The 25526-nt window shown below is 40.7% G+C and overlaps 1 non-coding gene across 1 annotated transcript; it reads left to right on the top strand.

The window, feature by feature from the left end:
* Positions 1-2270: 2270 nt before the first annotated feature.
* LOC129645162 (small nucleolar RNA SNORA51) lies at positions 2271-2407 on the top strand. Its single transcript, XR_008711250.1, has one exon. It is a non-coding gene; the product is annotated as a small nucleolar RNA SNORA51 (small nucleolar RNA).
* The last annotated feature ends 23119 nt before the right edge of the window (positions 2408-25526 follow it).

The following is a 25526-nucleotide window of genomic DNA, read 5'->3' as shown; positions in this document are numbered from 1 at the left end:
TTTTTTTCCCCTACCTGCTTGGCACCTTGGCCATGGCCCAGAGAGGCATCATTCATTTTACAGAGCAGTGTGTTGCCCCCTTCAGACTTTGACATCACTGTGAAAATTCAAACGAAGACTTTTTGCAGAAGTGGTTTTCCTCCCGTGGACACCCCACATTCTGAAGGGAAAAAGGACTGTGCTGATGAATTTGCCCACATGAATTCTCATGTGCTCTCCCCATGTGCCCGAGTCCCTTCTCCCTAGCGTGCACGTGCACGTACACACACACACACACACACACAACTCTTTGGAACTGAGTCCCCAAGAAATCAGAGACATAGGCTTCTGTTTTATGTGTGGTGCCAAACAGAAGCAAAAACTGTCTGCTCCTACTCATAAATTCTGTTTCATTGCAACAAGAAAGCATGCTCTTTCTCTGTCACTCTCGCACGCGCACTCACACACATCCACTCCCAGAAATGTTCCTACTTTTCAGCACATGATCAATAGGCGGATACCCACCTCAGGAAAGTTGCAATTGCTGTTTGCATCTAGCAGTCAATGGGAACTCTGGCAAAGCTGTATTCTGGAAGAGCCATTGGAGAGGTCAGCATGAAGCCTGACTTCAGTCCCCAAGAGAGAAAACAAGTGAGCCCTGATGAGGGTGAGTTGGTCCCCATACCATCATATCGGCTTGACTTGTCACAGGGTGTCCTGACATGCTAGCTTGACATTCGAAAAATAGATACACTGGATGAGAAATCATGGAGGAAAATAATTGTACGTGGCAGAGAGGAATAGGAAGACATTTCTGAACCCCTCTCCCTAGGTGGCTCAGACAGTAAAGAATCACATGCAATGCAGGAGATGTGTGCTTGATCCCCGGGTCAGGAAGACCCCCTGGAGAAGGGAATGGCAACCCATGACAGCATTCTTGTCTGGATAATCCCATGGATAAAGGAGTCTGGCAGGCTACAGTCCATGGGGTCGCAAAGAGTCGGACACGATTAAGTAACTAAACAACAACAAAACCTTCTTTTCTAAGAAAATCACTCCCTGGCACCCCAAAATGTCAAACTGAAAGTCTAATAAGGTTAAGGGATTTGATTCTCTCCAAAGAAAAAGGAAATAAGAGTCAAACCAAAATAATTGTTTAATAGGAAAACAATACCCTGGTCTCTCTCACACCTCAGATGAGAAACTCAAAAATCAATTTACAAAGAAAGTTCTTGCTTTCCTTGTGAATTAGAAACTCTGCAGATGAAAAATTCCTGTCTTTGACTTCAATTTCTGCCACAAACCTGAGAAGCAGCTCAGTTGGTGTTCTCGAAAGCTGCCCCTGAGGGCATGTGATGTCCAATTTTTTTTTGATAAAATGATATTTCCCAACCTCATGCATATCCCTTCCATTTTCCTGGATGCTTCAGCAAATACATGCAAGACTCTGCATTCAAGTGGATTTTGTCATCTATGTCTCTCTAAACATCATTCCCAGCCTGAACAGTTTTGAATACCACTTAATGAAATCATTTTCTTTGCTTTAAAAAAAAACAGTATCAAGTTTTGAAATGTGATCATTCTGTTATCTCAGCTCATTATAATTACCCTCGAAATAATCAGTAATTACCTTCTTTTAACCTTTAGTTCTATCTTGGGCTACAACTAAAGGATTCAAGTGAAAGGAAATGAGGGTTCTCACTCTCCTTGAAAAAAATCTGTTCTTAAGCAAATCTTTCAGTATACACCCTCTGATCCTTTTCTGCCTTGGTTTCTTTACTTGGGTAATTTTCTCTTTAATTGCATTCTCATTTTCAAAGAAAATGAGAATGTGTTGGTTTTAAAAAATAAATAGGTGACTTTCAAAAGGAGGAAAACACCGCCTTCTAAAAGGAAGAGAAGAAATACATACCCCACTCACACTCTATCAGATATTATCTTGTTTTTTGCTCAGCATTGATCTCAAGTCAGTGGTAAAGACACAGGGTTTATGTAACTTATGCCCAGATCAGTTGAGAGGTGGAACTCCAGTCCAGACTTCTGGGATCCTAACATCCCTGTCAAGGCCTCTGAAGCTTTCCGAGGTCATGAAATGGATGTGTGAGAACTATCAGAAAAGTTCTGGGATATCTGAAATTGGGCATTTGTTTTTTTGCCATCTTTTCCAGTATTTGCATTGTTTGAGCTTCAGTATTGAATATTAGTGTTGTAAAAGTTTGTGTGTGTGTGTGTGTGTGTGTTTTAGCAGTAGTAGAAATCATTAATGTAAAATAATCTAAAATATTACCATCAGCCATCTTGTTGCTTACTGCAGGCTGTGTTCTTACACTGACCATATAGAATCAGGAGGCAGAGTAAACCCACCCCATGTACACCTCAGTCCAGGCAGGCCCTTTGCCTGGTCTGTATTGTGAATGGGGGGACATGGAATATAAATAAAAATAATATTAATAAATAAAAATAAAAGTAAAAATAATTTTAAAATAAAGTGAAAAATTTTTTTTAAATTAGCAGTGAATAAATGTATTTTTTAATGCTAAGAAAAATATAGAGAATTTCACCCTTTTAAGCATCTCCAGGATCTTTATTTTTTAAAAATGCCAAGAAAAGAAAAATGGCAGTGCTGAAAGCCAGAAACTTAGTAGAAAGAATCCAAACCTTTAATTACCCAAGCTAAATGGAATTTAGAAGCACATCGTGAATGATGAAGAATCTTCCTTTTTTTCTTGGGAAAAGAAATCTATTTTATATCACTAACAAGAGCCAGAAATAACTTTTAAATCTAAAGTCTTGTGTAAGGCATCTACAAATAGATCAAAAGGCAGAGTCACTTCTGCGGTTATTATTTAGGCACTAAGTTATGTCCAACTCTTTTGCGACCCCGTGGTCTGTAGCCCGCCAGGCTCCTCTGTCCATGGGATTTCCCAGGCAAGGAGTGGGTTGCCATTTCCTTCAGAGGATCTTTCCAACCAAGGGATTGAACCTGGGTCTCCTGCATTGGCAGGCGGATTCTTTACCACTGAACCACCACTACCTACAAATATAAGTATAATCTCAGCATCTTTCTTCTGAAAGTCCAACTCATCCACTTTAACTTATTGGAAGTATGAATTAAAACTTTCTTCATAGCAGAAGAAACCCATGTAATTGTATACCATAAAATTTATACACAATGAATATGTAATATCTAACTAAATTCTCAATTATTATTTTTTAAATTATAATACTGATCATGCTGCTGCTGCTGCTGCTAAGTCGCTTCAGTCGTGTCTGACTCTGTGCGACCCCATAGACAGCAGCCCACCAGGCTCCTCCATCCATGGGATTTTCCAGGCAAGAGTACTGTAGTGGGCTGCCATTGCCTTCTCCAATACTGATCATAGTGAGTGAATATCAGAATACTATCACAAAGACCAACTGAATATCATACTTGTATGAGAAGTAAACTTATAAAAAGTATAAAAGAGTTAGTAATATACAGCATACATATGATTATAATGTATACTGCTTCTATATCAGGAATTAGTAAACTAAACTTAAAGGCTAAATCCTGCCCCACTTCCTGTTTTTGTCAGTAAAGTTTTATTGGAATACAGCCCTGTTCATTTGTTTACTTATTGTCTCTGGCTACTTTTATGCAAATGCAATGGAGAATTGAGTAGTTGCAGCAAAAATACTCCATCCTGCAAAGCCTAAAATATTTATTCTTTTACAGAAAAAGTTTGTCAATCCCTGATCTACATATTTTGTGGAATTGAGTTTCATTAAGGAGCTTTCCTGGATTTACTGCAGTGACAAATTCTGGAGTTAATTGATGAGCTATGATGTGCTTAGTCACTCAGTTGCATCTGACTCTTTGTGACCCCATGGACTAGAGCCTGCCAGGCTTCTCCATCCATGGGGATTCTCCAGGAAAGAATACTGGACTGGGTTGCCATGCCCTCCTCCAGGGAATCTTCCCAACCCAGGGATCGAACCCAGGTTTCCCACATTACAGGCAGATTAATTACCATCTGAGCCACCAGGGAAGCCCAATTGATGAGCAAGTAAATTTGTATTTTTGGATAAATTCTGTGATTCTATTTCAGTTCAATGTGATGAAACTAAGTACATGTATACACATATATAAATCCTAGAAGTATACCTAAGAGTTATATAAACAGATGTATATATACAGGCAAGTGTTCATATAAACTCTCCAAAAGATTTAAAGTTGCTCCTTGCTACCTTGGTCTTTCTAAGCCTCAATTTCCCCATTGGTAAAAGGATAATAGTAATTGTTACATTATTTCATCATCATCATCATCATCATGATACTCACATTCAGTCATGTCTGACTCTTTGCGACCCCATGGACTGCAGCCTGCAAGGCTCCTCTGTCCATGGGATTTTCCAGGAAAGAATACAGGAGTGGGTTGCAATTTCTTCCTCCAGGGGAACTTCCCCATCCAGGGCTCAAACTGGAATCTCTTGAGGCTCCTTCATTGTCAGGCAGGTTCTTTATTGCATATTAGCAAAATAATGCCATAATGATTAAAGGAAATGAATGCTGAATGGAATGCCCAGCATAGAATAAGCACTTAATAAATGTAAGTTACTAATATTTTAGGTTGCTTTATTGACAGCCTTTGCCCCCAAGGAAGCGGATCTGTCTCTGAGAGAAGGTATGTGATCTTTCTTATAGGGAAGATCAAAAGTCATTATCAGAATGCTTGTGTTGCCTTCTAGACCACTCATGTATAAAACCAAATGATGTGCCTTATCAGTGGGCTGACAATCTGAACTCGATTCTTGTCAGAGCTTAATCCAGATTAGCTCTTCTTTGATGCATATAAAAAGAAAACTCAGAATGATTTGTTTGTACCAAGACAGAGTGCCTGAAGAATTATGGATGGGGGTTCGTGACATTGTACAGGAGGCAGGGATCGAGACCATCCTCAAGAAAAAGAAAGGCAATGGTTGTCTTTCAAAGACAAATGGTTGTCTGAGGAGGCCTTATAAATAGCTGTGAAAAGAAGAGAAGTGAAAGGCAAAGGAGAAAAGGAAAGATACACCCATTTGAATGCAGAGTTCCAAAGAATAGTAAGAAGAGATAAGAAGGCCTTCCTCAATGATCAATGCAAGGAAATAGAAGAAAACAATAGAATGGGAAAGACTAGAGATCCCTTCAAGAAAATTAGAGATACCAAGAGAACATTTCACACAAAGATGGGCACAATAAAGGACAGAAATGGTATGGATCTAACAGAAGCAGAAGATATTAAGAAGAGGTGGTAAGAATACACAGAAGAACTGTACAAAAAAGATCTTCATGACCGAGATCATCACAATGGTGTGATTACTGACCTAGAGCCAGACATCCTGGAATGCGAAGTCAAGTGGACCTTAGGAAGCATCACTATGAACAAAGCTAGTGGAGGTGATGGAATTCCAGTTGAGCTCTTTCAAATCCTAAAAGATGATGCTGTTAAAGTGTGGCACTCAATATACCAGCAAATTTGGAAAACTCAGCAGTGGCCACAGGACTGGAAAAGGTCAGTTTTGATTCCAATCCCAAAGAAAGGCAATGACAAAGAATGCTCAAACTACTGCACAATTGCACTCATCTCATATGCTAGCAAAGTAATGCTCAAAATTCTCCAAGCCAGGCTTCAACAGTATGTGAACCGTGAACTTTCAGATGTTCAATCTGGATTTAGAAAAGACAGAGGAACCAGAGATCAAATTGCCAACATCTCTTGGATCATTGAAAAAGCAAGAGAATTCCAGAGAAACATCTATTTTTGCTTTATTGACTATGCCAAAGCCTTTGACTGTGTGGATCACAGCAAACTGTGGAAAATTCTTCAAGAGATGGGAATACCTGACCACCTTACCTGCCTTCTGAGAAACCTGTATGCAGGTCAGGAGGCAACAGTTAGAACTGGACATGAAACAACAGACTGGTTCCAAATCGGGAAAGGAGTCTGTGAAGGCTGTATATTGTCACCCTGCTTATTTAACTTCTATGAGGAGTACATCATGAGAAACAGAAGGGATGGATGAAGCACAAGCTGGAATCAAGATTTCCAGGAGAAATATCAATAACCTCAGATATGCAGATGACACCACCCTTATGACAGAAAGTGAAGAAGAACTAAAGAGTCTCTTGATGAAAGTGAAAGAGGAGAGTGAAAATGTTGGCTTAAAACTCAACATTCAGAAAATGAAGATCATGGCATCTGGTCCCATCACTTCATAGCAAATAGATCAAGAAACAATGGAAACAGTGACAGACTTTATTATTTGGGGCTCCAAAATCACTGCAGATGGTGATTGCAGCCTTGAAATTAAAAGAGGCATACTCCTTGGAAGAAAAGTTATGACAAACCTAAACAGCATATTAAAAAGCAGAGACATTACTTTGCTAACAAAGGTCTGTCTAGTCAAAGCTATGATTTTTCCAGTAGTCATGTATAGGTGTGAGTGTTGGACTATAAAGAAAGTTGAGTGCTGAAGAATTAACAGTTTTGAACTGTGCTGTTGGAGAAAACTCTTGAGAGTCCCTTGGACTGCAAGGAGATCCAACCAGTCCATCCTAAAGGAGATCAGTCCTGGGTGTTCATTTGAAGGACTGATGCTGAAACTGAAACTCCAATACTTGGGCCACCTGATGCAAAGAGCTGACCCATTTGAAAAGACCCTGATGCCGGGAAAGATTGAAGGCAGGAGGAGAAGGGGATGACAGAGGATGAGATGGTTGGATGGCATCACCGGCTCAATGGACATGAGTTTGGGTAAACTCCGGGAGTTGGTGATGGACAGGGAGGCCTGGGGTGCTGTGGCCCATGGGGTCGCAAAGAGTCGGACATGACTGAGCAATTCAACTGAACTGAACTGACCAAGATTAGTATAAGGCAAACACTAATCATCCACTCATTTTTTACAATTCATTTATTTGTTAATTTTTGGCTGTATTGGGACTCCGCTGTGGCACTTAAACTCTTCATTACTGCATGCAGACTTTCTCTAGTTGCAACGAGCGAGGACTACTCTCCAGTTGCAGTGTGCGGGGTTCTCATTACAGTAGCTTCTCTTGCTGCGGAGCACAGGCTCTGGGGTGCGAGGGCTTCAGTAGTTCTATCACGCAGGCTCAGTAGTTGTGGCCCATGGGCTTAGCTGTTCTGACGCATGTGGGATCTTAGTACCTGGACCAGGGATCAAACCCATGTCCTCTGAATTGGTAGGTGAATTCTTAACCACTGGACCACTAGGGAAGTCCCTAATCATTCTTATAGCCTTTTAAAAGTTTGTTTAGCATCAAGTTTGCTGATAAACAGAATACATCATCTAGGATATATTTCCTTCACTTGACATCAACTTATCAGGTGCCAGGGAAGACCTCTGGGGCATCACAAACACTAGCCTAGCTCTACATGAAATTGCTCTGTTGGAGTGATTTGTCCATCCACTGACATTTGGGGTCTGTTTCTTTTTTCTACCTCTTTCTCTCATCAGCTCCACCTGATTTTTGAATCACTGATGCCCAGTGATAATTTCTTGGCTCTAACTCTGGCTTCTCTCTTCTATGGCTTTTGTCATCTTCTGTATATCTCTTGATCTCAGCATTCAGCTCTGTTTTTCCTTCACTTTGGGGAATGAATAAGATTAATTTGTTGCTTCTCCAGCAAAACCCTCCCCACCAGCTCCCACAGTCTTCATCCCTTTGGTGGTATCACACCAGATAGTATAAAATACTTTCACTGAGTTAAAAATCTCACCTTATATCCTTATTTTTGCTGAGGATCACTATAAAAAAAAGTCTACATGAAGTACATTTTTGTACTTCTAGCCAATTTTCTTTTGAGGATTTGTCTGTTATTAATCAGGAACTCCAATGGGAAGATTTGTATTAGACTGTTTTGCACACAGTTTAATGCCAGACACTCTCTCTCTTCTAAATAACTGAAGTGTGTGGTTTTTTTCAGACTATGAAGGCACTGTAACCTTTTCTTTTTATCTAACTACCTATCTGTTGGCTTAATAACTGGGTGCTCAGACTAAATATGACATTTGAATGTAATTACTGCCTAATCCATGTTTCTATGCAAATTTTTGTTATTTTCTATGAAGTCACAAATCTCTTTTTGGTACCCAAGAGAAATATGAAAACAAACCCCCTCCCCAAATACATTTTTAAAAAATTTCTACATGCCATGATTTCTAAACAGAATCTGAGAATTAATCATTACACTTAAACTTTTAAAGAAGTGATAAAGGTGGATCTGGGTGTTTCCAGATGGTGTTAGTGGTAAAGTCCCAACTGCCTTTGCAAGAGACATAAGAGACGTGGGTTCGATCTGTGGGTCAGGAAGATCCCCTTAAGGAGGGCATGGCAACCCACTCCAGTATTCTTGCCGGGAGAATCCCATGGACAGAGGAGTGTGGCGGGCTATAGTCCATAGAGTTGCAAAGAGTTGGACATGACTGAAGCGACTTAGCATGCACGCACAGATGTATCAATGGCTATTAGCCATCTTGAATTTCACTGGAATCTTAGTTCAGCATATTGTCCAAAACTTTGTCAGTAGGAGGAAAGGAAGTAAGCACCTTTAATAACAAGCTAAGAACCATATACAGAGTGGAGTTAGGTATTATTAAATACCATGACTATTGAATTAGTTCCTCAAGGAGAGGCAGCTTCATTTCACTGACCAGCAATCCCTGGAAACCATGGAATCTCTCAGTTTTGAGCAGACATTTTAATTGAGATATAAGTGATATATAACATTAATTGCAGGTGTACAACATAATGTTTCAACATTTGTATGTATTATGAAGTGATCATCACAAAAACTTAACAGCCATTACCATACTTTTTTACAAAGTTTTTATTATGGTGACAACTTTTAAGATCTACTCTCTTAGCAACTTTCAAATATAAACTCTATACAGATGTCCCTTTTATGAGCCATGTTTTTCTTTTCCACTGCTTGTCTCCTACTGTCAACAGCAGTCCAAAAATAATAAATAGAAATTTCTAGAAAGAAACAGTTCAAAAGTTTTAAATTGCTCACAGCACTGATAAAATCTCATGCCATCCAGCTAGTCACTTGGTAATCCTCTGGTTATCAGATTTACTGTCAAAGTATCACAGTGCTTAAGTTCAAGTACCCATAATTTAATAAATAGCCTCAAAGTGCACAAGAGATGAGGCTGGCAATTTGAATATGCCAAAAAAGAAGTCATAAAGTGCTTCCTCAAAGTAAAATGGTGGAAGTCCAGCTTTGCTGTTGCACCTCAAACTGCAAAAGATACAGCTACAGAACATCATAAATTCTTAGTAAAGACAGTTGTTGTCATTGTAGTTCAGATGCTCAGTCATGTCTGACTCTTTGTGACCCCATGGACTGCAGCACGCCAGGCTCCTCTGTTACCCATTAGCTCCTGGATTTTGCTCAAATTCATGTCCATTGAGTTGGTGATGCCATCTTACCATCTCATCCTGTGCTGCCCCCTTCTCCTTTGCCTTCAATCTTTCCCAGCATTAAGGTGTTTTCTAATGAATCAGCTCTTCACATCAGGTGCCCAAAGTCCAGGGGTTACAGCTTCAGCATCAGTCCTTCCAGGGAATATTCAGGGTTGATTTTCTTTAGGATTGACTGGTTTGATCTCTTTGTTGTCCAAGGGACTCACAAGAGTCTTATCCAGCATCACACTTCGAAAGCATCCGTTCTTTGGCCCTCAGTCTTCTTTATGGTCCAACTCTCACATCTATGCATGGCTACTGGTAAAACCAGACCTTTGACTATATGAACCTTTGTTGGCTAAGTGATGTCTCTGCTTTTTAATACACTGTCTAAGTTTGTTATAGCTTTCCTTCCAAGCAGCAAGCATCTTTGAATTTCATGGCTGCAGTCACCATCTGCAGTGATTTTGGAGCCTGAGAAAACAAGATCTGTCACTGCTTCCACTTTTCCCCTTCTATTTGCCATGAAGTGATGGGACTGAATGAATGCCATGATCTTACTTTTTATAAGACTGAATTTCAAGCCAGCTTTCACTCTTCTCTTTTCACTCTCCTTTTTCACCCTCATCAATAGGCTCTCTAGTTCTTTTTCACTTTCTACCATTAGTGTGGTATCATCTGCATATCTGAGATTGCTGGTATTTCTCCTGAAAATACATTAAATATATACAATAAGATATTTTGAGAGAAAGACAATTTTCACCTGTTATTATAGTATATTGTTATAATTATTCTATATTGTTATTAGTTATTGTTGCTAATCTCTGTGCCTAATTATAAATTAAACTTTATCATAAGTATGTATGTATGGGAAAAAACATATGTAGGGTTCAGGCATCCACTGGGGTCTTGAAACTTATCCCCCACAGATAAGAGACGACTTCTGTGTTATTATCTGTAGCTAACACTGTACATTATATTCCCAGGACTTATTTATTTTATACCTGAAGTCTGTTCTTTTTGGCCCCTTTCACTCATTTCACTTGCCCTTCCTCTATTTCTGGCAACCACCAGTCTGTTCTCTGTATCTATGAGCTCGATTTTATTTGATTTTTTGTTTTTAGATTCCATTTATGTATAAGTGAGATCGTACAGTGTTTGTCATTCTCTGTCTGATTCATTTTGCTCAGCATACATAATGCCCTCAAGGTCTATCCATGTTGCTGCAAAAGGCAAGATTTCATTATTTTTGTGGCTTAATTGTGTTCCATTGTCTGTGTGTGTATTTCCCATCTTGTTTATCCATTCATCTGTCAGTGGACACTCAGGTTGTTTCCTTATCCTGGTTATTGTAAGTCACGCTGCAGTAAACCTTGAGGTGTGTGTCCTTTCGGGTTAGTGTTATTGCTTTCTTCAGATAAATGCCCAGTAGTGGAATTGCTAGGTTATATGGTAGTTCTAGTTTTAAATTCTGAGGCACCTCCATGCTCTTTTCCATAGTGGCTGCACCATTTTACATTCCTACCAACTGAGCACAAGGGGTCCCTTCTCTCCATATCCTCGCCAACACTTGTTATTTCTTGTCCTTTTGAGGATAGTTATTCTAACAGGTGTGGGGGTGGTAACTCATTGTGATTTTGACTTTCCTGATTATTAGTTATGCTGAGCATTTTTTTAATCTACCTGTTGGCTATTCCAATGTCCTCTTTGCAAAAATGTCTATTCAGATCCTCTCAGCATTTTTAAATCAGATTGATTTTTTTTTTTTTTGCTATTGAATTGTTATGAGTTCTTTATATAGTTTGGATAATAACTTCTTATCATCTGTATGATTTGCAAATATTTTCTGCCATTCCCTAGGTTGCCTTGTCATTTTGTTGACAATTTCCTTTGATGTAGCCCCATTTGCTTATTTTTGCTTTTGGAGTCAGATCCAAGAAATCTTCGCCAAGACCTATACATATTTTTACTGTGAGATTTTTTTCTGATTTTTTTCTTACATTTTATAAATGAATTGGTCATACTATTAACATTCCATATAGTCTCAATAGATAATCACTACTTTAAAATGTATGTGATTATGCCTTTATACACATTTGAAAAAAGAGAACCCTTGGTGAAAATGCATGGAGAGAAAATCAAGCGTTTTGAAATCTGTGTATTGTTACAGAGATCCATTGATATGGTATATTGGTATTTTCGTTTAATAAAAATACAAAAGGAAACTAATAGTCCACCTGTAAATAGTGATTTTTGCATCAGTTGGGGGCTAGATCTTGGGAAATACAAAGCATGTAATAAATAACGCTTGCTTAAAGGAAATCACAATTCTTCTTCTTCTTCTTCTTTTTCATAGCTTAAAACAAACATTTGTTATTATCCCTCTTGCTGTGAGAGTTGACTGGGCCTCCTTGGATGGCTCCGATTTTGGCCTGCCATGCTGTTGGAGCCACATGGCCATGAGGCTGGAGTCCTCTAAAGGCTCCCTCCCTCCCGTGCGGATCTGCTGGTGTGGCTGGGGGATGGCTGGGTGTTTCCCCTCACTCTCATGCTTTCCGCACACAGCCTTTCCATGTTGCTTCCTTTACTGCATGGCCCGAACTTCTCACATGGCCGCTGGCTTCCCCAAAGCAAGTGGACTGAGAGCTTAAAATCATTTTCCATGGCTAAAATGAAATAATAGTCATAGTTTAACGAACACCAATTCCCATGCCAGATATTATGGATATATTTTATTCTATTCTCATAACAACCCAGACCCAGAGATTGAACCTGGGACATCTACATTGCAGGCAGGTTCTTTACCATCTGAACCACCTAGGAAACCCTAAGGATCCAGGAGAGTATCACTATTCCTATATTAAAGATGAAGGAACCGAGACTCAGAATTGTTATCTAATTGCACCACTGCACACAGCGGGAAAATGGGCAATTCAGGCTGTTTTATCCAATTCAAATCCAGATTTATTCTCTCTTTAAAACCCATATCCTTTCTCCTCTGCTGAGCCACCTCTTATGAACCCAGGAAAAGTTAAATGGCAATACAAGAGATAAAAAACAGTTCAATAAATGGGATGTCATGAATATGTAAGTTCTCTAGGACTTCAGCACTGGTGAAATTCCCTATGAACTAGGATTTCTGAGCTTTCTTACAAGGGATTAAATGATCTAAGTGCTATAAACTTTTGTTCACAAACTGAAGATAATTCTACAAGGTATATATTTTCTTCTTATCAGACATTTTTGCCTACCTCAAATTCTGTATCTTCCCTCCTGACACAGATATTAAAATTCCAGATCTGCTAACGGCTGAGCAGATATAGTTTTCCTTAAGTAGCTTGGATAATAACTCTTGGTTATCTTGATATTTTTGCTGATTTCCTTTTTGCTGTATTAGACTATACCTAGATGATATGAGCATTGTTATTTAAGCCTAAAAGAGAGTCCAATCCACTGATTAAATCAGGAAGAAAGGGTGATTCCATTAGAAGAGGCAGTTGCTAAATTTATGGAGTATTTTCTCTGTTGGTTGCAGACAGAGAGAGATAGCCTTGTAAAATCCTAAAATGCACCTCAAACTTTGCCTTATGCCCACTGGATGTGACCACCAGGTTTAGAGCTTCATGTCTGGTTGACTCTTATTTCCTACTGTACCCCTATGTGGAGCAAGAGCCCCATTGAGGGACTATTCCAGAAAGTACGGATTCCAGGGACGGGGAGAGAAATGGCACATACCCATATAGGACATGCAGCAGATTCATCTTCATGCTGATTTGTTGTTTTTCTGTTGCTCAGTCATGTCTGACTCTTTGCGACCCCATGGACTGCAGCACGCCAGGCTTCCCTGTCCTTCACCATCTTCTGGAGCTTGCTCCAACTCATGTCCATCAAGTCAGTGAGCCCATCCAACGATCTTGTCCTCTGTCAGCTCCTTCTCCTCCTGCCTTCAGTCTTTCCCAGCATCGGGGTCTTTTCTAAAGAATCAGCTCCTCGCATCAGGTGGCCAAAGTATTGGAGCTTCAGCATCATGCTGATTATATCCCCCAAATCACAGAAAGTGGATCCTTGTCAAATTAGGCAGTGGAATCTTTAATGAGTTTGAAAGCGCTAATATCATTGGCTACATCTGAGGGAATTAAGTTGGCCTGGATAAAGGCTACACACAAGTTATCTCAATCATTTTCTTTTCTCATGATGCTTTCTAATCCTAGGCTTGTTGTTGTTCAGTCACTAAGTCATGTCTGAGTCTTTGTGATACCATAGACTACAGCACACTAGGCTTCCCTGTCCTTCACCATCTCCCAGAATTTGCTCAAACTCATGCCCATTGACTCGATGATGCTATCCAACTACCTCATCCTCTGTCACCCCCTTCTCCTCCTGCCCTCAATCTTTCCCAACATCAAGGTCTTTTTCAATGAGTCAGCTCTTCTCATCAAGTGGCCAAAGTATTGGAGCTTCAGCATCAGTCCTTCCAATGAATATCCAGGTTTGATTTCCTTTAGGATTGACTGGTTTGATCTTGTTGTCCAGGGGGTTTTCAGATATTTTAATATGTCTATGCCACCATCCAGAGTTTTTTGGTTTGGTAAAAAAGAGGAATCCGATGATACTATCATGCATCTGGACTGTAAGTTACTGGAGGTAGGGATGTGGGCAAGACCACCAGATTCTTCTAGGCCTCTGAAGTGGTGCTTGTACACATCATATTTCCTTTATAGACAATTATCTTTTGAAGCTCTGCCTGCTGAACACTTTACACTCAAGTGATAGCAAACTCTTGTGTTGGCTTTACACCAAAGTTGGTCTCTGGAATTTTGTTCAATTCTTTGCTCTGTCATTCTTTACTCCTCTTACTCCTGCCTAGCTTCGAGTTCTAGCTCAGATATCTTCTCCTCCAGGAAACTTTCCAAAGCCCCCTTCCATGCCACACACACTTCTGCATGTTCCTGAAATAGTCCACTGGAGGCATCTGTGTATCATGTCTGTCTCCATAAATCCATTAGGAATAAATATCATTTCTCACTCATCTTTGCACCCCAGTGCCCACCTCCATGCCTGGCTTGTAGTTTGAGCTCGGTAGGATTTGTTGAACTAAAGAATGAATGAGCAGGAGCTCAATGAGGCAAACCAGAGAACTGGTTGTCCCAAGCACAAGCACTGTCCTCTGCATGGCTCAGAAAGGATCTCTTGTACAGGAATTCTAACCGAGTTATTCCATGTTGCCTCACAGAAGCATAAATCCATTCTTTTAACCTTCTAAAGTTCAAAATTGCTATGGAAAACACAATTGGGAAGTTCTAACAATTCATTGGGGGCTTCCCTGGTGGCTCAGTCAATAAGGAATCTGCCTGCAATGCAGGAGACCTGGGTTTGATCCCTGGGTAGGGAAAATCCCCTGGAGAAGGAAATGGCAACCCACTCCAGTATCCTTGCCTGGATAATCCCCTGGACAGAGGAGCCTGGTGGGCTACCGTCCATAGGGTCACGAGAGTTGGACACAACTTAGAGACTAAACCACTACCAGCCAACAATTCATTGAGTCTAAACTGCTTCCCTTAGGAGTCATGGGAAGAGCCAAGAAGAAAGAGGTAGAAACTGATGTAACCAAAGTGGGAGTTTCTGATGATACCCAGACAGGCACTAAGTCCAGGAAAGCAGACAGAACAGAATGATACCAAAGTAAAGTGGTGTGTTCTCCTGGCACAGGGGAAGAGACAGCAAGCCAAAGGGGTCAGACAAATAGAAAGGGATTCAAGTTAATTTCTTAAAAGAACTGACACTATTTGAGACTTGCTTGCATGTGCCAAATTTTCAACAGCCACAGGCTGAGTGGATAATGATGCTGACTGCCTTGCTGTGCTTTGCAGAGATGGGCAGCATTCTCTGGCCAGCTCCACGGCAGATCGGAAATGAGGAACCCCGGGATATTAGCTGTGAATGATCCCAGTGCTGACCGGCAGATCACAGATTTATTTAAGACCAGCAGGAAATGAAGTGGGTATCATGGCCCCCTAAGACTTTCGGATCAGCTTAGAAGACAGGACGGCAATGAGATACAGTAGACAGCCCTTCGAAATCAGTGAAGTGCTATTTACATCTCTTTGGGGAATAAGAGATTGTGCCGATGGGGAAGGACAGGAGGTTCTGTCTTTCATTGTCAAGCTGGGAAGCCCCTAGGAGCTTAATCCCAGCCTCCCTTGCTCCAATGCTGCTATTGGAATGAGATCTTCTGCAAAAGGCTGCTTTGGCAAAAGATGCTACTAATGTTTCTCGTTGAGTTTAAAGAAAGAGAGTCAAAGAATTGCTTTATCTCCTATAGCCTCTTCATCAGTGAATAGGATTCATGATCCTGGAGTGAGTGAGATTTGAGTTTCTTCAGGTCAAATACTATCCATGAGAGCAGGCACCCGGGTCACCCCAAGCTATCGAGAAATTCTTCTGGACAGAAGCGATGAACTGCAGTTCCCAGCTGCATACTGAATGTTTCCTATTAACTCACTATCCTTTGCAGTAAATCAACTTACTCTCCATTACAATAGATGGCAATACTGTATTACTTGTCAGCAACAAGCTGCCATAATAAGGCTCTTTCAGACAACCTCTCAGATACAGATTGTGATGTCTGGAGAAATAGAATTGCTTTTTAAAAAAAAGTATGAGCCATGACTGTGTAATGAGGTCAGATCCAGTATTTCAACAGGAGAGTCCCTGAATTTTCTTACATCACAACAAGAAATTGACTGCAAAGAGCATGATGAACATTCATTATTTTAATTGAAAACTATTTACGAAATTGAGGTCCTATGAATTCAGCAACAGAAATATCTTGTCCAAAATGTTCAAAGCCTACAGAAACTACAAATTATCCAGTGGACTCTGGAAATAGCCAGAAGGCTTGGATCCATTGCTTGACTCTGCAGCTTGCCAGCTGTGTGACCACAGGTAGGGTGAAAGTGAAAGTCGCTTAGTCGTGTCCAACTCTTTGCAACCCCATGGACTATACAGTCCATGGAATTCTCCAGGCCAGAATACTAGAATGGGTAACCTTTCCCTTCTCCAGGGGATCTTCCCAACCCAGGGATTGAACCCAGGTGTCCCACACTGCAGGTGGATTCTTTACCAGCTAAGCCACCAGGGAAGCTCAAGAATACTAGAGTGAGTAGCCTATCCCTTCTCCAGTGGATCTTCCCAACCCAGGAATCAAACTGGTGTCTCCTACATTGCAGGCTGATTCTTTACCAGCTGAGCTACCAGGTTACTTGGACCCCATCCTTACCTCCCAGGTCTGATGAAGGCAACAATCATCTCTTCTATTGGAACACATGATTGTGGTTTAAATGAGATGACATCCTTAATGTGCCTCCACAAATCCCTGTTACACAGGTATCAGATCAATGTCACTTAGTGTTGTCTTATGCCCAGTGTTTCTTTCTTTTTTTTTTTTTTATGCCCAGTGTTTCTAAGTCTGCAGCATTGTACAGCCAGAAGCTCCATTTAATTCAAGGAACCAGAGCATGCCTGCTCCTTATCTCTTGCCCTTCCCCTCATGCCAGCACAGATTTGGACTCTCAGGAAATATTCCACAGGGGTTGAACGTTGAGCTTCCCAAAGGAACAAATAAAGAGACCAAAGTCAGCTTGTCCCCACCGGGTTGGCATCTGACAAAGATTTGAAGTGGCTCTGAGGCATCACAGAGAATGGCTGCAAATCACGTTGTCAGCCCAAAGTGCATCAAAGCCGTTCGCTGGCTTGAGCCACCCCAGGGAGCGTCTCCATTCAGCATCGTCCATGCACAATCGTGCTGGGCCCTGGCAGGATGGGGAGGAGCTCGCCATCCCATATGGCCCCTGGTTTGTAGCAAGCACTTGGCGAGGAAGAAATAATGACAGTAATAACCCTTCTTCACCCACAAACAGGACCCCATTACGGACATCTGTCACCATTAGCACCACTGACACAAAATCTGATATTACTCTGTGCTGCAGAAAATGGGAGGAAACGCACTTTGTAGCTAATGGGAGGTTCCCTTGCCTGAGCGATGAACATGGAGAGCGTCCACTGATGGTGACAAGCACGCCCAGCTCTCTGTGTGCTGCTAATGCGGAGAAAGAGCCGTACCTCCACTTGAAGTCATTTTGCTTTTGCTTAGTTCTACTTTTCCAGCCACAATCTTCCTTATGATATCTTAGTAGAATCCTGACTCAGTGGCATCCTTCTTTGACCTCTTGTCTGGACGATGGATGCACCCCCTCCTATCAAAAAGGTCTCTGCAAACTTTGGGAGGAATTTCTGACTAAGAGAACCATAACTGGTCCCTCCCTGCTCTCTGGGTATAAAAAGCCCCTTCTGTCACACAAGTCTGGCTTCCCAAGTGGTTCAGTGGTTCAGTGGTAAAGAATCCACCTGCCAATGCAGGAGACCTGGGTTCAATCCCTGGGTCAGGAAGATCCTCTGGAGGAGGAAATGGGAACCCACTGCAGGATTCTTGCCTGGAGAATCCCATGGACAGAGGAGCCTGGAGGGCTATTGTCCATAGAGTCGCAGAGTCGCACATGACTAAGCAACTGAGCACACACATACATCATACATCACATGAGCCTTGAATAAGTCAGCTTCTTAGTGACTTAGTGACTTAGTGACAGTCTCTCTGGATCAGTGGTTTGTAAGAAATACAAAACTACTTTCAATGTCCTCATAGGTTTAAGGCTGTGCCATTTCTTCACAGAAGGAAGCAGGTTAGTAGCAGAAAGAGGTAGGTTTCCAATCTCTTGAGAATTTGACAAAGGTCAGCCCAATATGGAGCCAGTTTTTTCTTTCTTGATTTCTTAGCAGGAGTTGATATTCTGGTTAGCTAGGAGAAAATAAAATGTTCATGCCTGATTACTCCAAAGCAATGAGCCAGTCCAAGTCCAGTGAAAGGTCTTCAAGCGGGACCAATGTAATCCACAATGTACATGATGTCCTGTTGCTTTGACATTGATGTCTTTGGGTTGTACTTGGTGGTGTCTCCAGTTTGACCATCACACATTTTCCTGACATCCTCATCATTCTGCATAGAAGACTGGGCTAGTGGTACAATGATCTGAATCACAAAACCAGCTGGAAAGTTCTAAATTAGATCTTTCAGCTTGTCATTTCAAATTGTTAGCCTACATGAACCCAATTCCATTTCAAAAACTACATGATGCAAGCTAATATATTTTACATTAAGTATGTTCTGTGTGGATCACAATAAACTGTGGAAAATTTTGAAAGAGATAGGACTACCAGACCACCTGACCTGCCTCTTGAGAAACCTATATGCAGGTCAGGAAGCAACAGTTAGAACTGGACATGGAACAACGACTGGTTCCAAATAGGAAAAGCAGTACATCAAGGCTGTATATTGTCACCCTGCTTATTTAACTTATATGCAGAGTACATCATGAGAAACGCTGGGCTGGAAGAAGCACAAGCTGGAATCAAGATTGCCGAGAGAAATATCAATAACCTCAGATATGCAGATGACACCACCCTTATGGCAGAAAGTGAAGAGGAACTAAAAAGTCTCTTGATGAAAGTGAAAGAGGAGAGTGAAAAAGTTGGCTTAAAGCTCAACATTCAGAAAACGAAGATCATGGCATCTGGTCCCATCGCTTCATGGGAAATAGATGGGGAAACAATGGAAACAGTGTCAGACTTTATTTTTTGGGGCTCCAAAATCACTGCAGATGGTGATTGCAGCCATGAAATTAAAAGACGCTTACTCCTTGGAAGAAAACTTATGACCAACCTAGATAGCATATTCAAAAGCAGAGACATTACTTTGCCAACAAAGGTCTGTCCAGTCAAGGCTATGGTTTTTCCAGTCTTCATGTATGGATGTGAGAGTTGGACTGTGAAGAAGGCTGAGCGCCAAAGAATTGATGCCTTTGAACTGTGGTGTTGGAGAAGACTCCTGAGAGTCCCTTGGACTGCAAGGAAATCCAACCAGTCCATTCTGAAGGAGATCAGCCCTGGGATTTCTTTGGAAAGAATGATGCTAAAGCTGAAACTCCAGTACTTTGGCCACCTCATGTGAAGAGTTGACTCATTGGAAAAGACTCTGATGCTGGGAGGGATTGGGGGCAGGAGGAGAAGGGGACGACAGAGGATGAGATGGCTGGATGGCATTACTGACTCGATGGATGTGAGTCTGAGTGAACTCCGGGAGTTGGTGATGGACAGGGAGGCCTGGCGTGCTGCGATTCGTGGGGTCGCAAAGAGTCGGACATGACTGAGTGACTGAACTAAACTGAACTGAACTGAAAGGGATCTAAAGACAAATGTTCCAAAGGCTTGAATATAATAGCTGGACCTTGGATGTTGTTGTTTATTTGCTCATTTGTGTCCAATTCTTTTGCAACCCCATGGACTGTAGCCTTCCAGGCTCCTCTCTCTATGGGATTTCCCAGGCAAGAATACTGGAGTTAGTCACCATTTTTTGCTCCAGAGGATCTTCCCAACCCAAGGATCGAACCCATGTCTCTTGCATTGGCAGGCAGTTTCTTTACCACTGAGCCACCAGGAAAGCCCAAACCTTGTGTTGATTAGTAAAAGATTGAGTTCCATGCTCTGCCTGTTGTTCAGGGGTGCCCTGCCATCTATCCCCCAAGTGACCTGATCCCTCTAAGCCTCTATTTTCATCTTCAAATGAGAATAATAATACTCCTATCTTCTGGCGGTGGTGGTGGTTTAGTCGCTAAGTCGAGTCTGACTCTTGTGACTCTGTGGGCTGTAGCCTGCCAGGCTCCTCTGTCCCTGGGATTCTCCAGGCAACAATACTGGAGTCAGTTGCCATTTCCTTCTCCAGAGGATCTTCCCATCCCAGGAACTGAACACGGGTGTCCTACGTTGTAGGCAGATTCTTTACTGACTGGGCTATGAGGGAAGCCCCTTCTATCCCCGAGAGTTATAATAATGATTAAATGAGCTAATCTATAAATGGCACTTACCCTTGTGCCCACAACAAAGGACGCCTTTATGAGCATCACCCATGACGATGGTGATGATTTCTCTTTCTCTTGGCATTTACTACTTTACATTTTTCTATTTCACTTGGCATTTCCATGTATGTGAGCACGTGGGCTTTTCTTCTCCTGACTGGCCCTGTCTCCAGGTATAGTCACATTGAGATTAGAACTTGAATATGTGAATTTCAGGGCAGCATAAATACTAAACCTATAGCATATATCATTCTGCATGTAGATAGAAGTATTGAGAGAGAAATATCTGGGTCTCTGCCCCAACATGTCCAATTCTGTGTATTTTTTATGTTGTTCACCCTCTGAGAGTTATTTTGTCTGGGTTATTTTTTGCAAACTTACACGGTTGATTTCCCATCAAAGGAAACACCATGCTAGGTTAGTAGTGTGCTCTGGACCCGCAAGAGTGGTTTTCTTGCATCCACTCAGCATGTGGTTTATATAGGACCTATCCTATAGAAATATCCTTACATACAGTATAGCCTTACATACTGCTTATCTTATGACACCACCAATATACCGTAACTTTTAATATCCTGACTGATGGGGCGAGTGCAATCTTGCATTTCTATTCCCACTGGACTGACTGTAGCATTCACAGGCTGCTGGTTGAGAGTCTGTGCTCATGGGAATTCAATGTAACATTTCACTGATTCAGAAACAGTGGATGGAAGCGGCTGAACCCAAACCTTGCACTGTGGACCTGCCCTCCAACTTTATCCCCCCAACAAGGCATCAGTTGACAAAGGAAGACATTTTCCCTTTTCTCTTTTCACTTAACATCTCCTGATGTGCACTCTCAGTGATCATGAACACTTGAAGAGATCCTCTTCATCAAGGCAGTGAACCACTTCTGTGAGAACTGTTGCATCTCCTTCCATTTATCTCCAAAGATGCTCTTCAGGCTGATTCTTCATCCCGGGGTTGTTTTACTTCAAGTCAGCAGGGGGCCCCCAAATCACCTCTACTTTCACAATTTTTTATATTAAATATATAAACACATTTAGTAATAATTTTTTTACTATTTATTTTTCTCAATCAACTTTCCAATAGATATTCCAAGATTTAAGTGATTTTGAAATAATGACATTTAAGGTGATCCCTTCCTTGCAGGACAGCTTAATCCACCTTAAAGAGGTGTTTCTTTTTCTTTGTTCATTATTCTAGTTATATAATGGATATATGACATCAGTGCTTATGTTTAAGATGTGCAACGTGACAACTTAATAAATGTATTGGGTTGGTCAAAAAGTTGGTTTGGGTTTCCATACAATGCTATGGAAAAGCCAGAGAATGTTTTGACCAACCCAATATATATTACAAAATGATCATTGCAATAGGTTTAGTTAACATCTATCACCTCTCACAGTTACAACTTTTTTTCTTGTGATGAGAAATTTTAAGATCTATAATCTTTGCAAACTTCAAATATAAATACAGTATCATGAACTATAAACCCATGCATATATGGTGAACTAATATTTGACAATGTGAATCACAACAAAATGGAAAGTTCTTAAAGAGATGGGAATACCACGCCACCTTACCTGCCTCCTGAGAAATCTGTATGCAAGTCAAGAAGCGACAGTTAGAACTGGACATGGAACGATGACCTGGTTCAAAATTTGGAAAGGACTACAAGGCTATATATTGTCACCCTGCTTATTTAACTTATATGCAGAGTACATCACGTGAAATCCTGGGCTAGATGAAACCAAGCTGGAATCAGGATTGCCAGGAGAAATATCAACAACTAAGATATGCAGATGGTACAACTCTAATGGCAGAAAGGGAAGAGGAACTAAAGAGCCTCTTGATGAGGGTGAAAGAAGAGAGTGAAAAAGCTGGCTTAAAACTCAACATTCAGAAAACTAAGATCATGGCATCTGGTCCCATCACTTCACAGCAAACAGAAGGAGAAAAAGTGGAAGCAGTGACAGATTTTCTTTTCATGGGCTCCAAAATCACTTCAGACAGTGACTGCAGCCATGAAATTGAAAGACACTTTTTCCTTGAAAGGAAAGCTATGACAAAACTAGACAGCATATTAAAAAGCAGGGACATCACTTTGCTGACAAAGATTGGTATAGTCAAAGCTATGGTTTTTCCAGTAGTCATGTACGGATGTGAGAAAATGTTAGTCGCTCAATCATGCCTGACTCTTTGCAACCCAATGGACAAAAGAGAAGCTCACCAGGCTTCTCTGTCCATGGGATTCTTCAGGCCATAATACTGGAGTGGAGTGCCATTTCCTTCTCCAGGGGATCTTCCTGACCCAGGGATCAAACCTGGGTCTCCTGCATTGCCGGCAGATTCTTTAGCAACTGAGCCACCAGGGGAATCTTTGAGAGTTGGACCATGAAGAAGGCTGAGTGCTTAAGAATTGATGCTTCGAATTGCAGTGCTGGAGAAGACTCTTGAGAGTCCCTTAGATTGCAAAGAGATCAAACCAGTCAAATCTTAAAGGAAACCAATCCTGAATATTCATTGGAAGGACTGATGCTGAAGCTCCAATACTTTGGCCACCTGAAGAGAAATGTGGCTCATTGGAAAAGATCCTGATGCTGGGAAAGACTGAAGGCAAAAGAAGGGGGCTGCAGAGGATGAGATGGTTAGATGGTATCACCGACTCAATGGACATGAGTTTGAGCAAACTCTGGGAGATAGTAAAGGACAGGGAAGCCTGGTGTGCTGCAGTCCATAGGCTCATGAGAAGTCAGACATGACTTACCAACTGAACAACAAATATTTGACAAGGGAGCCAAGAATACTTGATGGAGAAAAGAAAATGTCTTCAATAAATGGTGTCAGGAAAGCTGGATTTTCACATTCAAAAGAGTGAAACTAGACTCCTGTCTTATACAGCTCACGAAAACTTAACTCAAAATAGATTAAAGATTTAAATGTAAAACCTGAAACTATAAAACTTCTAGGAGAAAACATAGGAAAAATCCTTCTTGACACTGGTCTTAGCAATTATATTTTTTATATATGACATCTAAAGCACTTAAAAAAAGCAAAAATGAAGAAGTTGGATTATTGCTTTGTAGATAATAATGATGATAGCTATATGTACTTGTTCTTACTATATGGTAATAATATGCTAATTAGTTAACATGCCTTATAACATACAACCTTCATTAACGGCTCAGTGAATTATACACCATTGCTATCATCATTATGTAGATGAAAAAATTTGAAGTTAGGGGGTGTTTAATAACTTTCCAGGTGACAGAGAAGGAGATGATAAAGTCAGGATTTGAACCTCAGTGGGTCCAAATTCCAGTCTCTGCTTGTAACCACTATGTTCAGATGATACCATGACCTCACATCCTTCTAGTCACAGATTTTTTTCTTCTATTACTTTGTTTCCTTCTCCTACATTGCAGTAGAGCTGGTGGTTGTGATTCATCGCAGCGTAAGGCACTCATGTGTTGAACAAGTATTTATTATGGCCCACGAACGTGTAAAGGTGATTTCAGCTGGTAGCGAGGAAATAAAGTGGGTACGTGAAGAATTATTTTCTAAATTCTCCCAGATAATTTCTTTACTCCACATTACATGTTAAGTACGGTTTCTCTATCCTACTTTCTCCTAGAGAGACTCTGCAGCTTTTTGTACTTAACTCCTATTTTACATTATGCGGTGCTGTGCAAAACAGTGTATAAGCTATTTTAAAGACCACCTTGGGTAACTTTCCTGTAATGTTTGAATCTGAAATATTTTCCCCTAAACCTTCAACTTTCCATATAGTCAAGCTGCTAAATTGCCTCTCTGAGAGGCAGAAATTACTCTGTTGATTTGATTTCCTTTGTTTTCTTAAGCAAGTATAAGATATAACCAATTTCTTTTTAATCCCACCACTAGTCCCATGTCTCTCTCCTCGGATCTAAAACTCTAGACAATGTTGAACATTAAGTACTTGCAGGAATAGTAACTTTTAACGAATGGGAAAAAAGTTATGTGTTCTAATTTAATCAGCATCCTTAACCCTCTTTAAGGATTTTCTAGCCCAGGTTCAAAACAAAAGTGAAGCCACAAACAAGCAATCACAACAATCAGGACCTGGCATCCATATCTTCCTTCTGTGCTTCTGTGTCTATTGTTTCTCAAGCAACTCTTATAAGGCTGCCTTAAAGATCTCCCTTAAGAACCAGAGGCAGGTATTTTTGCTACTGTTTTTTTCTTTTTTAAACTTTTAAACTTCTTTATGTGGTAATGAGTCAATATGAGAAGATACAGACCTTTACGTTTTGAAAATTTATCATAGAGGTGGTACTCTTTTTGGAAACCATGCATTTGAACTCTTGCTTTCTGTAGATCAGGGTTACTTGAAATTAGAAGCAAGCAAGCAAGCAGTTAATGACCAGTTCCTTCCCTGAACCTGAATCATGATACAATTAAGTCACGAGAATATTAAGTAGGGATAATTTCTCTTGGTTACAGAACAAGTGAAGTATTGTAAGGATTTATGCCACTTTAAATAACGGAATCCAATGATTCAAGAGCTCAAATTTGATTATGTGCTTATGACTAGAATCTCAGATCTATATCTATTCTACTGACTATACAACACCTCCTATTATATTCTGCTTTGGTCAGAAGTTTCTCTATGGAATTTGGTTAGATTTAGAATGTCTGTTCACCTTCAATTTAAAACATTCTGCTTATTCAATCTCAGAGTGGGTTTGTGATGGAGGCCTATGTTGGCTTTGTTCTGTGCAGTCTGATTTGGGAGGTTTCAGAACCTCAAAGGTAAGGATTTCATCAGTTTACATGAGACATATATTTGTAAATAAAAACATGTGCACTTCTATAAATAAAAAAAAAGATTACTTGTAACAGAGAACAAACCTGACTCCATATTGGATCTACTCCTTTATCTCTAACCCCTGTGCTCTGTTGCCTGTGCTGAGTCATGAGGGCTCTGCACCTTTTGAAAAAGAATGTTTCCTGTGGCCTGAAACATACAGAGTAGCCGGTTCTCAAGGCACTGCCTCCAATGCTTGTCCTTTAAAATATAACACTTTTCCATTCACATAGAGGTAAAAAGTCACAGAACAGAAAACAAGTGTCCTATTGCAAGTTTATAG

Source organism: Bubalus kerabau, chromosome 2 (assembly GCF_029407905.1).
Source record: "Bubalus kerabau isolate K-KA32 ecotype Philippines breed swamp buffalo chromosome 2, PCC_UOA_SB_1v2, whole genome shotgun sequence".
NCBI lineage: Eukaryota > Metazoa > Chordata > Mammalia > Artiodactyla > Bovidae > Bubalus > Bubalus kerabau.
The sequence above is the reverse complement of the archived record's forward strand: the minus strand, read 5'-3'. Positions and strand labels throughout refer to the sequence as shown.